The following is a 20,771-nucleotide window of genomic DNA, read 5'->3' on the forward strand; positions in this document are numbered from 1 at the left end:
GTTTTGTTTGTGTGTGTGCATATTTTACATGTGTATGAATAATCTTTGCATTCATTTAATACATGATTTTACTTGCAGGTTGTAGCAGGTGGATGATGTTCCATGAAGTCTGTATAATATTGTTGCAAAATGGAAAACTGGAGTTCATAGGACCCACTATATTCCTTAAATTCTCTTTGCTATCGGCTTTGCTTGGATATAATGTACACTGATACCTGGCTGGTCCTAACTGACAGATTCATGACAGGTCAAGGTTTTGACTCTAAATCAAAATCTGAATTAATATTAATTCTGTTGAAACCACCTTAAAAATGTTGGAAGTTGTCTCCTTGGATGACCACAACCAACATATTTTTTCGATTTGCACACCCATGGTTAAATTGCCCTTGTACATTTAACTTTCATTAAATAGTTGCAGCAGATTTTCCGCATTTTGCTAATGGTGTAAACTTGCAAAGTGTGTGCATCGTTCCTGCCTCATAAGCAAGCATCCCCGTTAATTTAGCTAATACTTGTTTTATCTGTCTTTTCTTCTCAGCCTCCAGGTGTCTTCTGTCTATAGGTGATGTGTAGGTGTCTTCCATCTTCTATCTGTATGTAATTTCCCGTGCTGGAAAAAGATTTTGTTTGCTTTTTCTGGCAAAAATTCATGAAAATGAAAGCTGCTTCTTTGACACTCCATGTGCATTCCCTCTTGTGGGATATGGCTATCCTAGTGGTGGAACTGACTTTTAAAAAACTTTGTACAAGGGCTAGTGAGTGCCAAAGAGGTCTTTCACAAGGATGACATGATTATCTGACTTCAGGCAGGGGAGTGCATCCTCTCAACTTCTTCAGCTGTTCCTTTGTTGCCACTGCAGAGAGCAAACAGAACTTGTGTTATGGCCCTCAGGCATTAATTCCCTCTGCTTACCCAGATCTTTGTTTTTTATGTAGTCTAGGTTAGTTTAGTGCAGGTACCCCTTTCCTTTTCCCTTTGGGTCAGTGGAGGTCCCTAAGCCTTATAGAGTTTTAACGCAGACCAGCACTGTTTCCACTGTCCCCTTTGCCTATGAGAAATCCATGCAATAAAACAAAGTCTGATCTCTACACTAGATGGGCATGACGTTTGGTACTCATTTGGCTTCCCTGTGCCTGTAGCCTGACAACTAAGAAAATACTAACAAATACTAAGATACCAAGATTTACTTTGTGCCATTCTCCTCTGACAGTGCCCAACACGCACTGTACAGCTCCAGCCTTAGCTCTGGGCTCAAGATAGAAATTTCCTTGGTTCTCAGCCGGGAGCCTATTCCTCATTGGATATGGCTGGTGATAATTAAAATTAATTTGGCACTGAAGAAAATCTCAGTAGCCTGAGGACTGATAAAAGTGAGGCTAACCTCAGCATCTACTCCACACTTGGTGCATTTGTCCTTGGTGCCAGCCATGGACTTGTCATTTAGCCTCAAAGCCTACGTCTCAGCACTAGAAGGTTGTTCTGATACCTGTGTAAACGGAAGAAAAGAAAAGAGGAAGTTGATATTGTAAAAAGAGAAGGAAGCCAAATAAGATATGGAAGCACCCCCTGCTGCCTCTTGACCTTCAGATTTGAGGCCTTTTCCTGCATCAGGGCAGGATATCATCCTGTGTTCTGTTCAGCTGATACTAGGAAGTGTAAAATACCATACAGTGCGCAGCTCCAAAAGGTCTTCTGCATAACGGCAGTGAAATACTGAGCTGACTGCTGTCATGAAAAAGTGTTCTTGTCACTGGGCATCTATACCTGTGCCTAACACCTGCTCCTACACGTTCCAATTAGAACGTATCAGAGCAGACTCGATTAATCAAGTCTGCTGTAGCAGTCCAATTAGCACGCTCCAGCAGCCTCAGCATCACGTGACTTCAACATCCCTGTGCTTCAAAATGGTGGCAGGGCACTTTAACTAAAGCTTATCAAACAAGCTCGCCATTTTGAAACGGGGGACACTGAATACACGAGACGCTGCTGGCGCTTTAATTAGAGCAGCTCCTAATTAAAGCGCTTCCCACCCCCAAGCATGTGTAAAGATGCCCAGACTACTTGAATCCTCATCTGAACAGACTAGGCTGGCATTTCGGTCTAGAAAGTGACCCTGTAGCTTATGTTCTCTGGTTCTTAACACCTGAACAACTCCTAGCTCGTGTAGATCAGTTCTGGAAGACATGACACTGCCTCAGTGGATTTTGCACGGAGTAGACTTGTCCATGGATACAGTGCAGAAGTTGGATTTTACCACTGATTCTACCCTCTGTGATTGTGACGAACTACAAACTATGCAATACCTTTTTAAGGTGCTGATTTTTTTTGAGCTGTGGGTAGAGTTTAATGAGTGAGCTATAGCATGTGCAAAGAGATGTCAAGTGGTGTGAGGACTTGGAAAGAGGAATCTGCTGGTTACATACAGGACTCCATAAAAGCTCTGCTAGAGGTTGCCAGCACTACCTTATCTCCGACCTCTGCGTTGACCTCCACAGCAGCTCTCTTTCTAGCACTGCACTTTTCATTGGCAGCGGTGCTCTTATTAGTGACAATTCCTCATGTGGAACTGCGGCAGCCTTTGTTACTGCCACAGGGGCTATGAAAGGATATTGTAGTCTTGCAGGAGAACCTGCCTATTTCAGAAGAATGAGACAAAAAATATCATAGAATCCTAGAAAATGAGGGTTGGAAAAGACCTCAGGAGGTCATCTTGTCCGACCCCCAGCTCAAAGCAGGACCAGCCCCAACTAGATCATCCCAGCCAGGGCTTTATCTAGCCGGGTATTAACCCCTTAAAAGATGAGTTCCTTTTGGAAGTATCAATAGCTAGCACTTTCCTAGACAGTCAGATTGGTGCTATTTCTGTTTCCTTTACACTTAAATGGAAACGGTTTAAGGAACTACAGGAGAAAATGGTGAACATTTTCCAGCAAGCAAGGTTCATGACACCAGAGACAACTGATCTCCTGTTGGATATGCTAGAGACAGATGCAGGCATGGGACATTATCCAGAGGTTATATTCTTACACATCATTTCACTGCCAAAGCCAGGCATTCTTGCAACACCAAGGGTCATGGCCCTAGAGGCAGTATTAGCCACCTTCTAATCCTACTGGCAAATGAATTGAGGAGTACAGGAGCAAGATTTTTTGCTGCCAGTCTGTTGCTCTCAGCCCTGGCCCAAACAGCGGTGTTATGGGTTAGTTGAGGGCAGTTAACTAATATGCACCATATCTCCAGTCCTCATTTATTCGTCCTATCCCTTCAAACCTCTTCTTTATGTAAGACTCAGTGCCAGATTATTTCCAGGTGCTAGACACGTGATTTCTTTTATGCCAGGTAGCCCATCCAGTTCTGTATCAGGCTTTTTATCCATCTTTCCTTTACTTTAGTCTACAGGAACCCAACTCATGAAAGAGCCCTGTTTGGAAAGAAATGGATTCCCTTCTGAATAAAGGAGACATAGACCGAATACCAAGGAAATGAGTTTTATTTTTGCTAATTTCTGATTCACCAGAAGAGTCAGAGTCTAAGAGCCATCATGGACCACAGAAACCTCAACAGATTCATAAATTCATACAGGTTCAGGGTGCTTATTTTAGAAGAGATCATCCTCTTCCTGTCCAAGTAAGACTAGTATGTGGCTTTCTATTAGGAGAGAGCTTACATTTATATGGCAATCAACCACACTCATACCTGTGATTCTGTGCAGATGACAAGACACTGTGAGTTCAAAGACCTTCCTTTTGGCTTGTTCACAGTCCCACCAGTCTTTTCCAAGTGCCTTGCAGTCTTTACTGCATACCTTTGAAGACCAAAGGATGTTTGTTTACCACTAGACAAATCTGAGTGGCAAACTCCTGAAAGATAACATCAAGATGTTCACCTTCTTCAAGAGTTTATTGCATGTATGGCCTCTTCCAGTCAATGGGATTCTTGATTTAGTTGGGAGAAAACCTTCCTTTATGCTGCATGGAAGATAATCTTCATTAGTGCAGGGCTCAGACCACAGCCTTAAAAAAATAAAAACTAAATACATCAACGAGTGGTTTTTTTTTTTTTTCAAAGTTTGGGACTACCTTGTAATTCTCGGGGGATAACTGGAATAGACCTTTTTTTTGGTAAGATTCGTAGCGCTGATGACCTTATTCACCATCCTACATCATACCTTCTGATTGTCTGACCGTAAGACTCTTACAGTATTGGGTGGTAGCTCTCGACATAACTTTTGAAGAGGACTGATCATCCCTCCACAACTCCAAAAGTTTTGTTGGTTGCTGGATACCAGCAAAATTTGAAGAATTACCCTCTCCTGTCCTTGCAGTCATCACCAATACCCACAAAATGGGCTTGACCCCACACTTCTGATTCCTTCAGGGCTATGGCCTGTGGAGCAAGAGTCCTGAATCCACATTAGTATATGAGAATTTATGGCAATGCAGTGGGTCTTTAATAACCTTTTCTCATTTCTGGAACATCAAATAGTAGAGATACTTGCATACAACACCTTGACCATTTACTACATCAACAAGCAGGACAGATTTAATTCCTGATCTTATTTGCAAAGATGGAACAAATATGGCTGTGGTACACCTCAAACCACATCCGCCCTAGTAGCTCTTTACTTGGCAGGGCAGGAGAACTTTGGATGTTGACTTTTGATGTCCTTGGTCACAACACTTTTATGATGAGGCCTGCTCTTCATATCTGAGCAAAATGTCAAATGGTAAGTGTATTGCATGAGAGCAGAATGTTCCCTTTCGTGCATCTCTAGTGGATTGGAGCCTCCCCTCCCCTCATACGCAGGTTTGAAGGACAGAACTGTCACAGTTCCAATGAGGTTTTGTCAGCATGGTATCGAGAACATTAGGAGCTGGCCAAAGAACTACTGCATTCACTGTTCTTGACCTCTTCGTACAAGGGGACAGGAAAACTTTACAGGCTAGCCTAGAGACACTTACATTGCAAGGTGGAGATCATTATTAAAGTGTCTAATGTCAGAGCGCAAGGCTTCCAGGAAATATTATACCCCGAAATGCTACAGAGAGAATTGGAATCAATTTATCAGCTAGACCACGAATAAAGGACTTGCATCATCTCAAGTCAGGGTGTCTACAGAAGTAGAGTACTTCCACCCTGAAAGTATTTACATTGGTACTAAATAATAAATAGTTTACTTTTATTTTACAGTTATTTACATGCTTTACTTCTACATGTAAAGTATTTCCTTTGTTTTCCAGACCTTACTGATAACCAAGCAATGCATATCCAAGTACCTTTAGCTATAAAGAGGACATTCTGCAGAAGACTGAGCATTTTGTGGGAACCCTCTCCTTCTCCTTCCCCTCCCCCGCCCCCCCCAAAAAAAAAAAGACTTAACAACATGTTTATAATAACTAGGAAAAGATGCTAGAGAAGCCATTATCACACAAAGACTTTCATCGTGAATTAACGGATGTATATTGTATTGCTATATCTTAACTAGAAAGCTTATTAGCTTCTGGTCTAAATACTCACTCCAAGGGATACAGTGCAGCACCAAAAATATGTTTTAGGTATCCCCGGTGGAGATATTCCAAGCAACATTTGGAGCTTGATGGACACTTCTACCTGACATTGTTCCATGGCCTTTGCACTCCAGTACCCAGTTTGAGAGAGTGCTGTTCTGGTCTGTTGTTTGGCTTTGAACTTGCTCACTGTTTACCTAACAGCATAATGCTTTGCAGTCTCAGACAAGTGGGAATACGCAGAGGCCCTCAGTGAAGAAGTGGTTTATTTACCAGTAACTGTACATTTTTTTGAGATTTGACTTTTATTAATTCATAGTAGCTGTTCACTTTCCCCTCTGCATGGAGTTCTACATAATAGCACGTAACTGGAAGTTTGAGTGAAGGATCAGTGGCATTCGGGGGGCATGCCCTCTGTGCAGGATGATGTCGCCTGTACACAAAACCTCCTGCGTACCCCACAATGCACAAGGCTTTTCAAGGCAGGTCCACAGCTTGAACTGGGATGCTATATTCTAGTGTGAATGCAAAGAAGCAATTATCAAAGAAGAACAATCATGAGTAATCTCTTTTTTTTTTTTTTTTATACATATTGGACATTTTTGAGTAGCTGAATATTCAGACCAATAACAAACAGCAACATTTTTTTTCTCGTGTTAGTCATTTTCCACAGTATGTGGAAATGACAAAGGGTCAGCAGTATTTTGCTTCTGTAGGCATCTAAATGAGTCTTGCACAGTGTAGCAGGTCCAGCCTGGACCCTGTGTTGCTTGCCTCCTATTGCCTCTCGGGGTTCCACCCTGTTGTCTTGTTTGCCCCACCTTGCCATTATGACTGCACAGGAAGGCTGCCCCTAGATGGCAGGTGGGGTTCGGTATTAGGCCCTTGTTTGCACTGCGCTCCCCTGGCCTTGGTTCACTTTATGCTGGCTGGGCCCCGTTGCCTAAGGTCCTTTGTCTCAGGACCTCTTTATGTTTCTGGACTCTAGCTCCAGCCCTGCCTTCGTGGGCCCTGGGCCCCTTGGTCCATGGTCCCAACCTTGTGGGCTCTAAGCTTGCTCCCCCAGTCTTTGCTGTCTGACACTTCATCCTTCCACTAACAGCAGCACTAAATCCCTTGAAGAGCCTAGGACTTGAGGTGCCCTTGGCACCCTTCTTGGTTGCCTCCCCCTATCCTGTAGCCATAACCTGGTCCTCCAGTATTTAAAGACAAATGAAAAGATATAAGCATCTGCTTTCAAACAAAAGGTTCCTCACCAAAGATTAATACCACACTATCGCAAAACTATCATACAAGGGCCCCAAATACTTATCTTTGACTGCCTGGTGGTGCAGTTGGGCCACATGGCTCAGTGACCACGTTTACATGAGACGCTGACTGCACAGTTGTTACTGCGCATTCATTTAGTACTTGCATACACAAATACTAAATGACTGCACAGTAACCAGAGTTCACTGTGCAGTAGCGTTGACAAATGGCTTTTACGTGGTGCTGACTGTGCTTGTTACTACTGCTAAGTAGGATTGAGTGATGCTTTATGCCATGCCACACGACTGCATAGTAGTAATGAGCTACTGCACAGTTAGTGTCTTGTGTAGATGCTGCCAGTAAGTACCTAAATTCAGGCAGCACTTCCATTTTGGACTACAAAGTTCTTTAAGTGGTTACATTGGAATCTTTGATTCAGTTTAATTATTGAGGGTTAGTTTGGGTATAGTCAATCCTGCATCTTTTGCAGAGGGTTGAACTAGATGACACTTGAGGTCCCTTCCAAACCTATGATTCTCAGGCACCTAAATTTCATCCTAGTCCCATTTTGGTGAATTGCTGAATGAACTGGATTTGAACCTAGCTGTAGTTCTCTATACTGAGTAGAGTTTAATGCCAAATCCCTGTGCACCTTTCCCTAAAGAACACATGGCCAAAAAAAAAGAGAACAAGGAAAAGATAAAGAATTGAGTGTCTGAGGAGACATGGCCTTCAGTATGAACCTTGAGTGCAATCCAAAGGAGGCACTTAGACACGCGTTCTTGTTTATCCCTCTCTTTCTCTTGAGCTAGATTATGTTGTCCATACAGCAGTTTTCTCATTAATACAGAATGCAATTCCCTTGTACTCTACGCTTACCTAGTGCAGTGTCAAGCCCTTATGTTCTTGTCAAAGGAACATATTTTATCTATCTCTAAAATCCTCTTCTCTGCAGTGATGCTACAAGAAAAAATATGTAAAATGCTCAATGCGTCTTTTATAAGAATTTTATCTTGGAATATATGTTAAAGTGCTAGAGGACAGAATTAAACTTGAGTGTCTTACCTGTTCAGTTCCATGCCTTAGTTCATTTGGATTGTTTTGAAATGTAACCTTAACTGAATTGTTTTGGGTTTCTGGTGCTTAATTTGATATAAATACATCATCCTGATAACGTTTTTGACTGTTAAGTTACTGATGCGTACTCTCAAACTTAACTAGATCTTAATGTAGATGTTTTGTTTGGAAATATTGAATATATAACAGCCTTATAAAATTCTGGTTGTGTGGACTAGGGACAGACATTCAAAAAGCCTGAGCCTCATTTGATTCAATCTTTGCAGGTTAATCTAACCTGGCTAGATTGAATCAATTTGCAACTGCACAGACACTTCCTCTGGACTGAAGGAATGCAGGCACATGTCTGCAGTGGCTCAGGCTAGAAGTTGGGGGGTGCGAGGGGGGGGGGTTGGGGGGCTCATGGAGAACCCCCCACACAGCGTGGGGCAGTGGGAGGTAGCGGGGATTGTCCCCCCCTGCCCAGGAGCACCCGCTGAGTTAGGGCTTTTTTCCCCCCCAAATGCCAGGATCTGGGGCGGGCAGGGCAGCTGTTGCCAGGCTGGGAGAGCAGGCAGGGGATGGGCCTGGCTGATTCAGGGATTCAGAGATTTGGCAGAATCAGTTCGGGACAGTGAATCGAATCACTGTCCCCTGAATCGGCCAAAGCAAGTACTAGCTGCTTCACATAGGCCTAGCTGCCATGTTACGTGGGCTTTTTGTGTTAATATCTGTGAGAGGACCACAGGCATCGTGTGCGTGTTACATAATGAAATTAGGGTGTCATTATTGCATTTGCAGCAGAAATTTCTGCTTGAGAGACAGTGTTTCTGAACATAGTTCAGTGCAGAGGGGTAACAAGCAGGTTCTGCCCCTGACGGCAGCAGTGACCAGGCCAGCAGGGGCTGTGGCTCTAGTGCCTCCTCTAAGTGGTGCAGCTGGTGCCTCGGCCTCCCACCCTTACTTTTTGATAACTTAAGTAGCAAAAACATTATTTTCTTTTTGTTTTTGTCTGATTTAGTTTCCATATGGTGGCCAAAATTTTGAAATATAGCATTTGAAGCTAGCAATGTAAATATATATTTAGATCTTGACTTTAAAGAGAGCTGCAGGAGCTCCACATTTTGGTAATCGGGCACCCATGTTTTTAAAAATGTCTATGAAACATTGTTTAACACTGTTAGAAGTGTCATTTTTCATTAATTTTCCAGTAGAATCCTATTTAATGTTTAAAAACAGGATTGCTGAAGATCATCTTTTACCCCTGTTCAAGAAATCACTTGATATTGTCCCTCCAGTTATGGCCTTGTCCTCAACCTTTCCTCTTAGGGGTAGGTCATTGCCCAACACCTCCAGGTGCAGGTAGATGCCATCTGTTTCCTGGACCAATGTCAGTCTGGTTGTCATGCTGGATATAACACAGAGACTTTGTCAGTGATCTTTGCCCAGAGCTCAACAGGGAAAATTGTGTCCTGTTGATCTTACTTGATCTTTCTGTGGCCTTTGATAAGGTTGACCATGAGTGCTGATGAAGTATTTAGATGACCTGGTTGGTATTCACAGGGCAGCCCTAAATTGGTTCCACCCTTTCCTAGCAAGGATGCCCCAGAGAGTGATGAAGCAGAGTACTCATCATCCTCTTGGGACCTTTCCTATGGCGTCTTGTCTCCCTTTCTCCTCAATGTGCATCTGAGGCCCTCGGGTGAGACTGGGTAGAAATTTGGGGTGAGGTGGCATGAGTATGCTGATGACACCCAGCTCTACCTCTCCTTCTCTTCTGACCCTGGCCCCGCAGTCTCAGTCCTTTCTGAGTGCCTTGTTGCAGCTGGCGACTGGAAATAGGGGAACCAATTGAAACTGAATCCAATCAAGACGGAGGTGATGGTGGTGGGCAGACCAAGTGATCTGGGTGGGAACTGAGATTATCTGTCATTGATGTGATTCAGCCTCCACTTATCTCTCAGGTTTTCAGCCTCGGGGCCCTCCTGGATTCTGTTCTACACCTGGATATTCAAGTAGCGGCAGTGGCTAGGAGCACCTTTCATCAGCTCCACTTGCTGAGAAGTCTGCAACCCTTTCTTTTAGATTCTGATCCAGCCACCATCACCCAGACCTTTATAACCTCCAGGCTGGACTACTGCAATGTGCTCTACCCCAGGCTGCCCTTGGAAAGTGCCAGGAGGCTACAGCTGGTGCAGCACATGGCAGCCTGCCTTCTGAGAGGTGTGGGTCACTAGGAGCACACACTTCCAGTCTTCCAGTATCTGCACTGGCTCTCAGTAGCTTTAGAAGTGCAATTCATGGTGCTAGTTCTGACCATGAAGCCCTACACAGCCTGGGACCTGCAAACCTAAGGGACCAACTTCTCCCCTATCCCCCATGGTAATCTCTATGGTTAGCTGAGAGAACCTCCTGCAAGCGCCATCAGTGCATCAAGTCCCCTTAGCAAACATGTGTGGTTGTTCATTCTTGGCAGTTGCTCCTCAGCTCTAGAATCTCTCCCTCTTGAAGCATGCCAGGGTCTGAGACTGGACATCTTTTGGAAGGACTGCAAGACCTTCCTACTTGGGCAAGGCTTTAACAACTGAAACTAGGATATGCTGCTTAGCAGGTCTCTGCTTTATTTAGTTTTGTTTTGTTACTTTGTTTTATTCTAGTTGCCCTTTTAAATATTGCTTTCTTTTCCTGTAAGCTTCTGTAAGACTTTGTTGGGAAGGATGGCATAAAAATGGCATAAATCAGTGGTTTTCAACCTTTTTTTCATTTGTGGACCCCTAAAAAATTCCAGTGGAGGTGCAGACCCCTTTGGAAATTTTGAATGGAGGTGTGGACCTCTTTGAATTGTAAGCGTGGGTATTCATATACTTTTGATTATTGATCATAGCCATCTTTTGTGGACCCTTAGGCATAGTCTGCAGACCTCCAGGGGTACACAGACCACAGGTTGAAAACCACTGGCATAGAGAAATAAAATAAAATCTGGTCAATTCTGACAGTCCTTGTACAAAGTAGAGGGATGGCAATTTTTTTAAAAGATGAAAGCATAGTTTTCATGACTAAATCTTTGGTAAAGATTTCAGTTCATATCCTTTCTTGAATGCAATCTCTTGAAAAAATTCATAGAAGTCTAGGTACTGAGTTGGTTGCCTGGAGTCTGAGTCCATAATGTCAGAGTCAAGGTTGTTGGCTATTGCAGAAGTTTCTTATTTTGTGTATTTTTTTGTTAGATGAGTAATAAGTGTACTGTGCTGCAATTGGTGACATTTGCAATTTAGAGACGATGTTTAATCCATCTCTTTGGTTGCTTTGACCTGTGGCTTGGTGGTTGAAATACTGCGTTAGAAAGTCAAAGAGATGTAAGCTCAGATACCCTCTGGGTACAGGGGACCTGCACTGTGGTTATCCTGCTTCCTAGATGAACGCCCTAATTAATGAGGCTACTGTGCTAAGCTCAGATATGTATTTTTGGAGCTGTGTCCTGAATGTGCCCAGCACCCGTATGGGTGCCTTCATGTGAAATAGTAAACTGTGCATAGATACTAAAATGGTAGTTTATACATAGATGGGTAAGTGTTACTTGGGTGTGCGACGTAAAATAGGATTCTGCCCTAAATGACTGTTTTTGAAGTCCCTTCCAGCTGTCTAATTTCTTTGGATACTTTGGTTAAACAGCATACCTCATTTTTTCAAGAGTATACTGTTATTTTGGGTTCACCAATTGTTTTGTTTTTGTTTTTGTTTTTTTTTTTTTGGAGTAATCAACTAGGGCTAACTAAATTCTGATTTCTAGAAGGTCAAGTCTCACAAGACTGGTTGTTATCATAGATTTCATAGACATTAGGGCTGGAAGCGACCTTGGGAGATCATTGAGTCTAGCCCCTCGCCCCAAGGGCAGGAAGTCAATGAGAGCTGAGGATGCTAAGCATCTAGGTAAATTGATCCTTAGCTGCCTATTGCTGGCTGCTTTTGAAAATCTCGGTGCCAGCCTTCCTTTCTGTGCAGTGTCCCTGTTGTTGTGATCATTTAGAATGAGCACAGCCCCAGGAGCCTGAGGAATGGTGCTGTGATACCCAAAAGTGCATGCATGTCTATACCAGCCATACCGTTGGCCCCATAAAAGTAGGTTTGGTGTGATGCGATTTTTATTGATAAATAGTGATTTCCCTCACATTCACAGACTGATGAAAAAATATTTCCAGCATTAAAATCAAAATTTATAGGCAGGAGACGTAAGAAAAATGATGGCTGATGGAGTGGAGCAGTTCTACAAAACCGTGCTTGGATTGCAACTCCCAGAAGCCCCAGGAGACTGGTAACAAAGGAAGAGGAAGTCACGAAGTGGATGAGGGAGCTGTGGGCGAGCAGAGCTGGGACTGATGGCAGCTCTGCTGCTCAGCTGGCAGCAGCTCTACAGTAGTTACGATTGTCGCAGCAGCCAGTTAAACTTCGCTATGGTAATGGAATGGTATACTGTCATTAAGAAATTGCCTGCCCCTCGCACCCCTAATTTAGCATAATCCTGAAAATGTAAATCAAAATAAATGCTTAAACCCCCCCTGAATAAAACATTGATATTATCCATCAAAATTTATTAAAAAATAAAAATTGGATTCTGTCAAGCCTAAAAAAAAGATATTGCCCATGAGACTTCTTTCCTCTTGGACACCGCTAGAGTAACTGTTTGCAAAGTCGAAAATTAAGGACCATACTTTTCAATCCTCCATTAATTTACATCACTTTCCTAAGTGGGGTTAGCCCAAGAAATTGGTGGCTAGCATTTGTTGAGATGTGTTATGTACCACTTGGGGAACATGTGTCTGAAGAAACGGGATATTTTACCTCCCAAGGTGACAAGAATGGCTAAACCTAGTCTCAGTGCATGGAGAGGTCTTCAGCTCTTCCACTGAGAAAACGCCATGCTCCATGCAAAAATTTCTACTAGCTTCAACCATCATACTGCCCAGAGCAGTTAAGAAGAGGTGGTGAAAGGCAGGTAGTCTCTGCGATATGCAGGCTCTCACCCCTTCGTGAGCCTAAGACATCCAAGATGCAGCCGTAGGATGTGTCAACAAAGATGAAAAGGGAAATTTAAGAGGAAACTGGGGACGGGATATAAAGCGGACAAAACTGTAAAGTGTGGGGAGGCTGGGGGGAAGGGGCAAAGACATGAGGAAGATGGGAGGATGTTTATTAACACTTTTTATTAATAAGATTTATTATTATTTTTAATGAAGCTGGTTGAAGAAGTGTTGCACTTCATTTTCAAAGTCTTTGTGTTTGCAAGAAGATAGCAGAAACTGTTAAGCGTGTTCACTTCTACCCTCTATCACATTTTCGTTTTCTTGCTCTGCTGCTTGTAAGGTTTTAAACATTTATGGGGAAAATCATTTTAAAAGGGCTTGTAACACAAAGGTAATAATCAGAGTGCCATGCTGTTTTATGAAGCAATAATCCAGTTCCCTTGTTTGAATAAACTACTTGGCCGTCAGCCTTCTAATCTTTACCTTAGGGAGCTGGATTGGATTATTGCCTTGTAAAATAGTGCTGCACTTCTTGTTGATTAATTATAAATCTTTGCCCATCACTAGTCATCTAGCCCTCTCCCTTCCACAGTGCTCCTATGTTTTCCCTATAGCTATGGCTTTACATCACATCCCGAATGTTGCAAAATAGAAACTCCGTAGTTCTGACTGGGTTGTGTGACTCGCTATTCCAGTGCAACTGCTTCTCTGGAGGCATACCGTCCGTTAATTCTTTTCACGTGAAAGCAAATAGATATCGTCAATACAACTAGCTCCTGACTTAATCCGTCATTACTATAGAAAGAAATATGGCCAAATCCCGCAGTTATTTAATCAATACTGCCATTGGCTCCAGGAGGAATTTAGGGTAGAATAAAAACTACGAGTTTTATTGCTAATGCATTACAGTAGTGGTAAATGACTGTAGCAACAGGGACCCTAATCAGTATTGTAGTTCTATTGTGCTGGGCATTGTACAAACATATTCAAATACAGACTGTTGTTTGAACACCGTACAAAAGAATAATGACTGAGGCTAGCAGTGGGTGTAACGCCCAGTGAAAAAGAGGAACTGAGTGGGAAAATGGGGGTCACAATAAGGAGTAATCTTCATTACAAAGCTGTGTGCAGAATACACTGATTTCATTTTGCTGCTTCTTCTCTACCTCCAAATATATACATGTGGGTGTGGGTTGGGGGTAGGGTTTGCGCCAGGCAGCAAGCTTACCTTGGTAGGCTTCCCTTGAAATGTCAAATGTCAATCTTTATTCCTGTCTCTTTTCCTGAGATTTTTTAGGACTGTGTGGAAAGGTCTTAGAAATGTGGGAAATGTCAAGACTAGACACGTACCCACAGGTGGAACATAGTTTTTGGGCATGAAATCATCTGAGATGCAGGGAGCACTGGACCTAGACTCCTGGCAGCCCTGGGCAAACTTTTAGTACCGGGCCCCCTTTTACCAGAGATAAAGATAATAATAATCAGACAATGGGAAAAAACTACCATTTTCGGTCCTCCTTCTTGTCTGGGCGGCCACCTGGTTCACCCATGCCTGTGTCCGGTTCTGGATGCAGGGAATCGGGCAGGTGAGGTGCACTGCCTGTTGAGAATGCAAGTTGAAAGAAACGGCAGAGTTGACAGTGAAACTCAGAAAAATTCACCTACCTTTGTCTTCTGAAGAAGAGTCCTGTCTGGCATGACATTTGTGCTATTGCACATTAGCCGTTTGGCTTCGTAAGTATTCTTGCAACTGATGTAACGTTTTTTTCTGATGCAGGTTGACATGCTTGCTCACTGTATGAGGACCAACTCATTGGACTCAGATATGATTTTTATTATTTGTGCTTGGCAGAAAGGTCAAGGGCTGCCCTTTTTGATGTGTGCTTTGACATTCCTTTTTCATGCTTCTATCACCTTGAGCATGGATCACTAGTGAATGCGGCACGGGGCTACACGTAAGACTGTGGAAACTGAAGCTAGCGTAGAGTGCAGCTACCGGCCTATTAAGCTTTGTTGCAGGTGGACGGCACATCACACAGATCCATCGATGTCAGGGGCTGGAAGGGACCTTACGAGATCATTGGGTCCAGCCCCCCTGTGCTTGGGCAGAGAGAGACATGTTTTCTCTGCAGTTGGCAATGGCTAACAAATGTATTTCTTGGTACATTTGAAGGGTTGGTTGAGAGTCTTTTTCTCTGTTTTTTAAATTGTAAAGATTGCGATTACCCAAGACACTTACAATCCTTTGGTTTAGATCAATGGGACTGGTGACTGGCATTCTTGGAGAAGGTTTCTCAATGTTGGGACTTTAGAAATATAAATACATAGACTAAATCTCACTCTATTTTGGTTCAACTCTGTATCAAATGACTAAAATGCAAACAAAATCACAAGAATATTTTTAGAGAATGTAAAATCTTCAGATGAGCAACACTATATAAGAGTAAATTCTTTTTAGGATGATAATATTTGGCTCTCCAAATGGAAACCCATACCTTTCCTTTCACTCTGTGTGAAAATTACAACTAAGATAGGTGAACATAATTCAGTGTGAAACACAGTTTATACAATAACCTGAATGGAAATGCACAGGTGGAGTAGAGGTTGCAGGATGGACTTTTTCTGTAGTGGCACTGACATACTCGTTTGCATATAAATGTGCAGTTGCAACAATTCTGTGAATACTTTTCTTCATAAAGACCCGGTTTAGTTTTAGGAAGGTGGAAGCCTTTCACACTACTACCCAGCATGCAGTATGTGAAACTGAGACAGATTAATAAACATTCCCTGGCCTTATTTGGATTCAAGAGATGCTTTCTTAAAAATAACACAAATTAATGCAAACAAAAAAAAATGGTTTGCACAAGTGAAATAAGAGCAGAACTGAATTTTAATTTTACTTAAAGCTGCATAATTGGTATGGTGTATGATCCAAACAAATTGGCTCCAGTGTTCGCTTTGCGTGCTCCTACTTCAGTTCTGCCGCTGCCCTGGTGAGCTGTAGCTACGGCTCTTGCAGTATATCTATCTTTGAAGAGGCAAGATTGCCTTTGGCAGTGGAAGAAAAATCAGAAGAAAATTAAATGATTAATTAATGTAATCTAGTGTCTGTTTTAGCAAAGGCTTTTCAGGGCTTATTTATCTCGATTAATGAGAGAAAATTTCAACAGCAGGTTTTTAGCGTAGGTTTTCGAAGAGTGTAAAGTGACATAGCTGCTGGAGGGAAAATGATCTTTCGGCTCTTTACATTGAGCCACCCATTGAACGGTACCGAGCAGGAATGTATTTTTAAAAATGTTTTATTTATTTATTTAATCGAGGTAGTGCAAAATTGCTGTGAAGTTATAAGGCAGAGTGAACACATAAAAAATTACTGGCACCTTGTGAAAGTTTTGTAGATTTTTTTTCTTTTCTTTTTCTTTTTTGGCATTGGGTGTTTTGGAGTTATGATGTGCAAGAAGGCCTGAAATGGATGTTTTTGTGAACCCAATTGGCCAAATTGTTGCTAATGAATGCAGTGGCCTCAGCTCCCTGATTCAAGTGATCCATTCCAGTTCTGTTATATGCTACAGTTTTTGTTTCACATTGGTTTCTAGTAAAAGAAAATGTGTGCAGATTTGGAGTGAAACTGGAACTTAACATCCCATTTGAATAATGACCTGGAAGCTGGAGGACCACACAGAGGGTTAAGATGCAGGATTCCCTGTGATTGCATTCATTTCTTAACAGGGATTTTTTTTAGGTGAATCTGTGACAAAAAAGCCCTGCTTCTAATTTCTGAATGCCTGGGATGCAGGAAATCGGTGTTTCTTCCTGGGACCTTGCACATCCTGTTCTAACCACCAGTGGTGGAAGTGCAGTGCACTGGTTTTGTTGCATACTGGTCCTTCTCTTCCTGAGGAGGGGGAGAGGTAGAAAGGCTTTCCTCTAATTACACACACGTGGAATACAACAATAGACTGGGTTGGACCTGCTTTTGCCAGGTCATAGCATTTTTTGCGATTTTAAGTACAAACACAGATATTATACTTTTGAGTCAAGTCATTTGTTGAATCCTTTAGGATTCTAATGACAAAAATGTGTATCAAAAGGGCAGGGAATCCAAACCTAGGAGTCTAATCCATCATTGGGCATGCTAGGTGGATCCAGACAGGACACAAGGCAAGAGACCAGCGTAGCGAAGGCAAAACTGCCTGGTCCTGGACCTGCCTTCAGTGCTCTGTGGGAATGTCTTGGAAGCTGCTCTTTCCTCTTTTCAGGCTTTCACACAGTCCATGGGGCACTGAGTGCATACTCTTTCTTCAAACATCTTTCAGCTTGAGTTGATGAGAACTTAGGCTTTCTGAAATTTGAATCGGCTTTTGTGTATGTTAATGTTCATGTTTACTGCTGTTTTGACTTTTTTTCTGAAAATATGGCCCTTTGTATTCATGCAGAGCAGAAAGGCCTGTGCTTTTTAACGTCTAATTGAAAACATTTAACAGGCTTTTGCAAACTCTGCCAGGAACTTGCTAGATATGCTGGTTTGTCCTGTGGGAATTCTTTACTTAAAAAGGAACGTGATTTATAACATATATTTGGCCCAATATTTATATAATCAAACCAGAATCATTCTTAGAAAGAATGGTAGTGAATTCATTGACTCTCAATCTGCTGAATTCAGCAGAACAGGGTATAGTGGCTCTGATCAATGGGCTGCTGCATTTGTTATTTCTATAAGTTTGATGTCTTCATTAAGGGGTATAGGTTTCCAACTATTTTAGTCGGTCTAATAAAAGATACCGGATTTACCCAAAGAACCTTGTCTGCCTATTAAGATATGAATAGCATTGCAAAGTTCAAAGAAACATTTAATAGAGTAGTAAAAGAACCAAGTTGTTAAACATTTCACTAAAAGTTAAAATTAACAAAAATTTTAAATCTCTGCAACAGGGTTATGAATCTAACATTGTTATGATTATTTTGTATAGTTGCTTCAAGTTTAAGTCTTCTCAAAGACTTTTGAAAAATACCAAGCTTAATGGGGAGGCTATTGAAGCACCAGTATAAATATAAATATAATCACTATCAATGTGAAGGATAGAAAGCGTCACAAAGGATCTGAATTTAAGTTCCCAACACTCTTTTATCATATTTCTTTGAATATAAAATATATATTTTATCACGGTTTTTTTCTAAAAGTGACCCACATCTTAAATCAGAGGAAACAAGTAAATAAAAGATATCAAACAAAATATTATCAACAAAAATAAAGTGATATATTTAGAAAATTATGAAAAATAAATATGATTCTTGTATTAAAAATGCCAACAAAATATGTGAATGGCGACTTTTTCAAGAGGTGGGGGGGGAAGGTGAGCTCACTGATGCTGTTCATTAGTCTGATGGCTAAGGCACTCTTTAGGAAAAGGAAGGAGAAGATTTAGATTTGGATTCCATCTGGCTGTGGAGTCCCTAGCACCTAAGTCTCCTGTATCATGGGGGAGTGCTGCAACCACAAAGCTGTTGGATTGAAAGTGGATTTTTGAGCCAAATTCAGTGCAAATAATGTCAGCTAGACATGTTCTGAGCATGCCTAGAAGATCAGGTGTCTCGAGGACCATTAGTGCCTGCCCGGCAGGATTACTTTTTAGGATATCCAGAAGCCCAAGTGTAGGCACTCAGAGAACTCTGCAGCCCAAAATGCGGTACCCTCTGAACTTAAATGCCTACTAAGTTTAGTGGAGCAGAGTCAAACTCTTTAGAATTTAGGAGCCTGCTATGTTGTAGCTAAATCCCATTTAGGCATGCATAGGAGTAAACTGGATCAGACCCTAAGGCTAAAGACAGAAGTTACACATAAAACAGCTTAAGTGATAAGAAACTGGTTTAAACCTGTAACAGAATATAAGTTCAGTGCACATAAACCATAGTTTCACAGTTTCATAGTTTGTAGGGTCGGAAGGGACCTGAGCAGATCATCTAGTCCGACCCCCTGCCATGGCAGGAAAGAGTACTGGGGTCAAATGACCCCAGCAAGGTGTTCATCTAACCTCCTCTTAAAGCCCCCCAGGGTAGGAGCCAGCACCACTTCTCTTGGAAGTTAGTTCCAGATCCTAGCCGCCCTGACCGTGAAGTCGCGCCTCCTGATATCTAACCTAAACCTACCCTCTGCCAGCTTGTGACCGTTATTCCTGGTCACTCCTGGCGGTGCTCGGGGAACAGTGACTCCCCCAATGCCTGCTGATCCCCCCTGACTAGTTTATAGCAGGCCACCAGATCCCCCCTCAGCCTTCTCTTGTGGAGGCTGAACAGGGTCAGGTCCCGTCGCCTCTCCTCGTAGGGCCTGCCCTGCTGCCCCTGATCATGTGAGTGGCCTCCTCTGGCCTCTCTCCATGTTATCCACATCCCTCCTGAAGTGCGGCACCGAGAATTGGACCCAGTACTCCAGCTGCGGCCTGACCAGTGCCGTGTGGAGGGGGAGGATCACCTCCTTGGACCTGCTCGAGATGCATCTGTGGATGCAGGACAAGGTGCGGTTGGCCTTCCTGACCGCGTCCCCACACTGCCGGCCCATGTTCATCTTGGAGTCAATGATGACCCCCAGATCCCTTTCCGCCTCCATGCTGACAAGAGGGGAGTTTCCTAACCTGTAGGTTTGGTGCCAGTTGTTCCTCCCGAGGTGCATCACCTTGCACTTGTCTGTGTTGAAACCCATCCTATTCTCGTCCGCCCACCCTTGTAACCTGTCGAGGTCTGATTGTAGCCTGTTGCATCCACGTCCCCCCACATCTTAGTGTCATCAGCAAATTTGAACAGGGTGCTTTTTACCCCCTCGTCCAAATCGCTGATGAAGATGTTGAACAGTGCAGGCCCGAGGACCGAGCCCTGCAGGACCCCACTGCCCACGTCCTTCCAGGTTGAGAAGGACCATCCACTACCACCCTCTGGGTGCGGCCCTCCAGCCAGTTGGCGACCTGTTTGACTGTGTGGGTGTCTACGCCACAGCCCCCAGTTTCTTAATGAGAACGGGGTGAGAGACAGTGTCAAAAGCCTTCCGGAAGTCCAGGCAGACGATGTCCACTGCTACCCCTGCGTCTAACGACCTGGTGATCTGATCGTAAAAGGCCACCAGGTTGGTCTGACAGGACCTGCCACTGATGAACCCATGTTGGTTGCCCCTAAGCATGCAGTCTCCTGCTGGCCCCTCCTGGATGTGTGCCAGCATAATTTCTCGAACAGCTTGCCTAGGATCGAGGTGAGACTAACTGGCCTATAGTTTCCCGGGTCCTCCTTCCTGCCTTTTTTGAAGATGGGGACCACGTTGGCCCTCTTCCAGTCCTCTGGTACCTCACCAGAGCACCACGAGTGCTCATAAAGTTGTGCCAGGGGACTTGCAATGACCCCGGCCAGTTCCTTTAGATCTCTAGGGTGGAGATCATCCGGGCCGGCTGACTTGAATACGTCCAACCCCTCCAGAAGCTCCCTAACTAAATCCTCGCTAACCTGTGGCCCAGGTGTGCCTCCCCCGGGGCCCGAGGGGGGCCCAGCAGGGAGGTGGCTGTTCTGGTCCCTACTTAGGAAGATGGAGGCAAAGAAATCATTAAACATGTTAGCTTTGCCGTCTGGTGTGATGACCAAGTTACCCATGTCGTCCTGCAAGGGCCCCACATTACCCGGGACCTTCTTTTTACCCCCTATGTATTTAAAAAAAGACTTCTTATTGTCCTTAATCTGGGAAGCTAGTCCCAGTTCCATCTCTGCCTTGGCCTTCCTAACTGCCCCCCTACATCCCCGAGCAACTACAGAATAGTCCTCCCTGGTGATGACCCCTTCTTTCCACTAGGTATAAGCCTCCTTTTTAGCAAGGAGACATTCCCGGATGCTTTTGGTGAGCCACAGAGGCTTGTGTGCTCTCCTGCTCCCTTTGATCCTCGTTGGGATTACCTTCCTTTGGGC

General features: G+C 43.3%; 1 protein-coding gene across 3 annotated transcripts in view; it reads left to right on the forward strand.

The window, feature by feature from the left end:
• The window catches only part of MSRA (methionine sulfoxide reductase A), a 471,175-nt gene that overhangs the window by 43,677 nt on the left and 406,727 nt on the right, over window positions 1–20,771 (forward strand). The gene's annotated exons all lie outside the window — the stretch shown is intronic.

Source organism: Crocodylus siamensis, chromosome 1 (assembly GCF_052110815.1).
Source record: "Crocodylus siamensis isolate JL-2025a chromosome 1, ASM5211081v1, whole genome shotgun sequence".
NCBI classification, from domain to species: domain Eukaryota; kingdom Metazoa; phylum Chordata; order Crocodylia; family Crocodylidae; genus Crocodylus; species Crocodylus siamensis.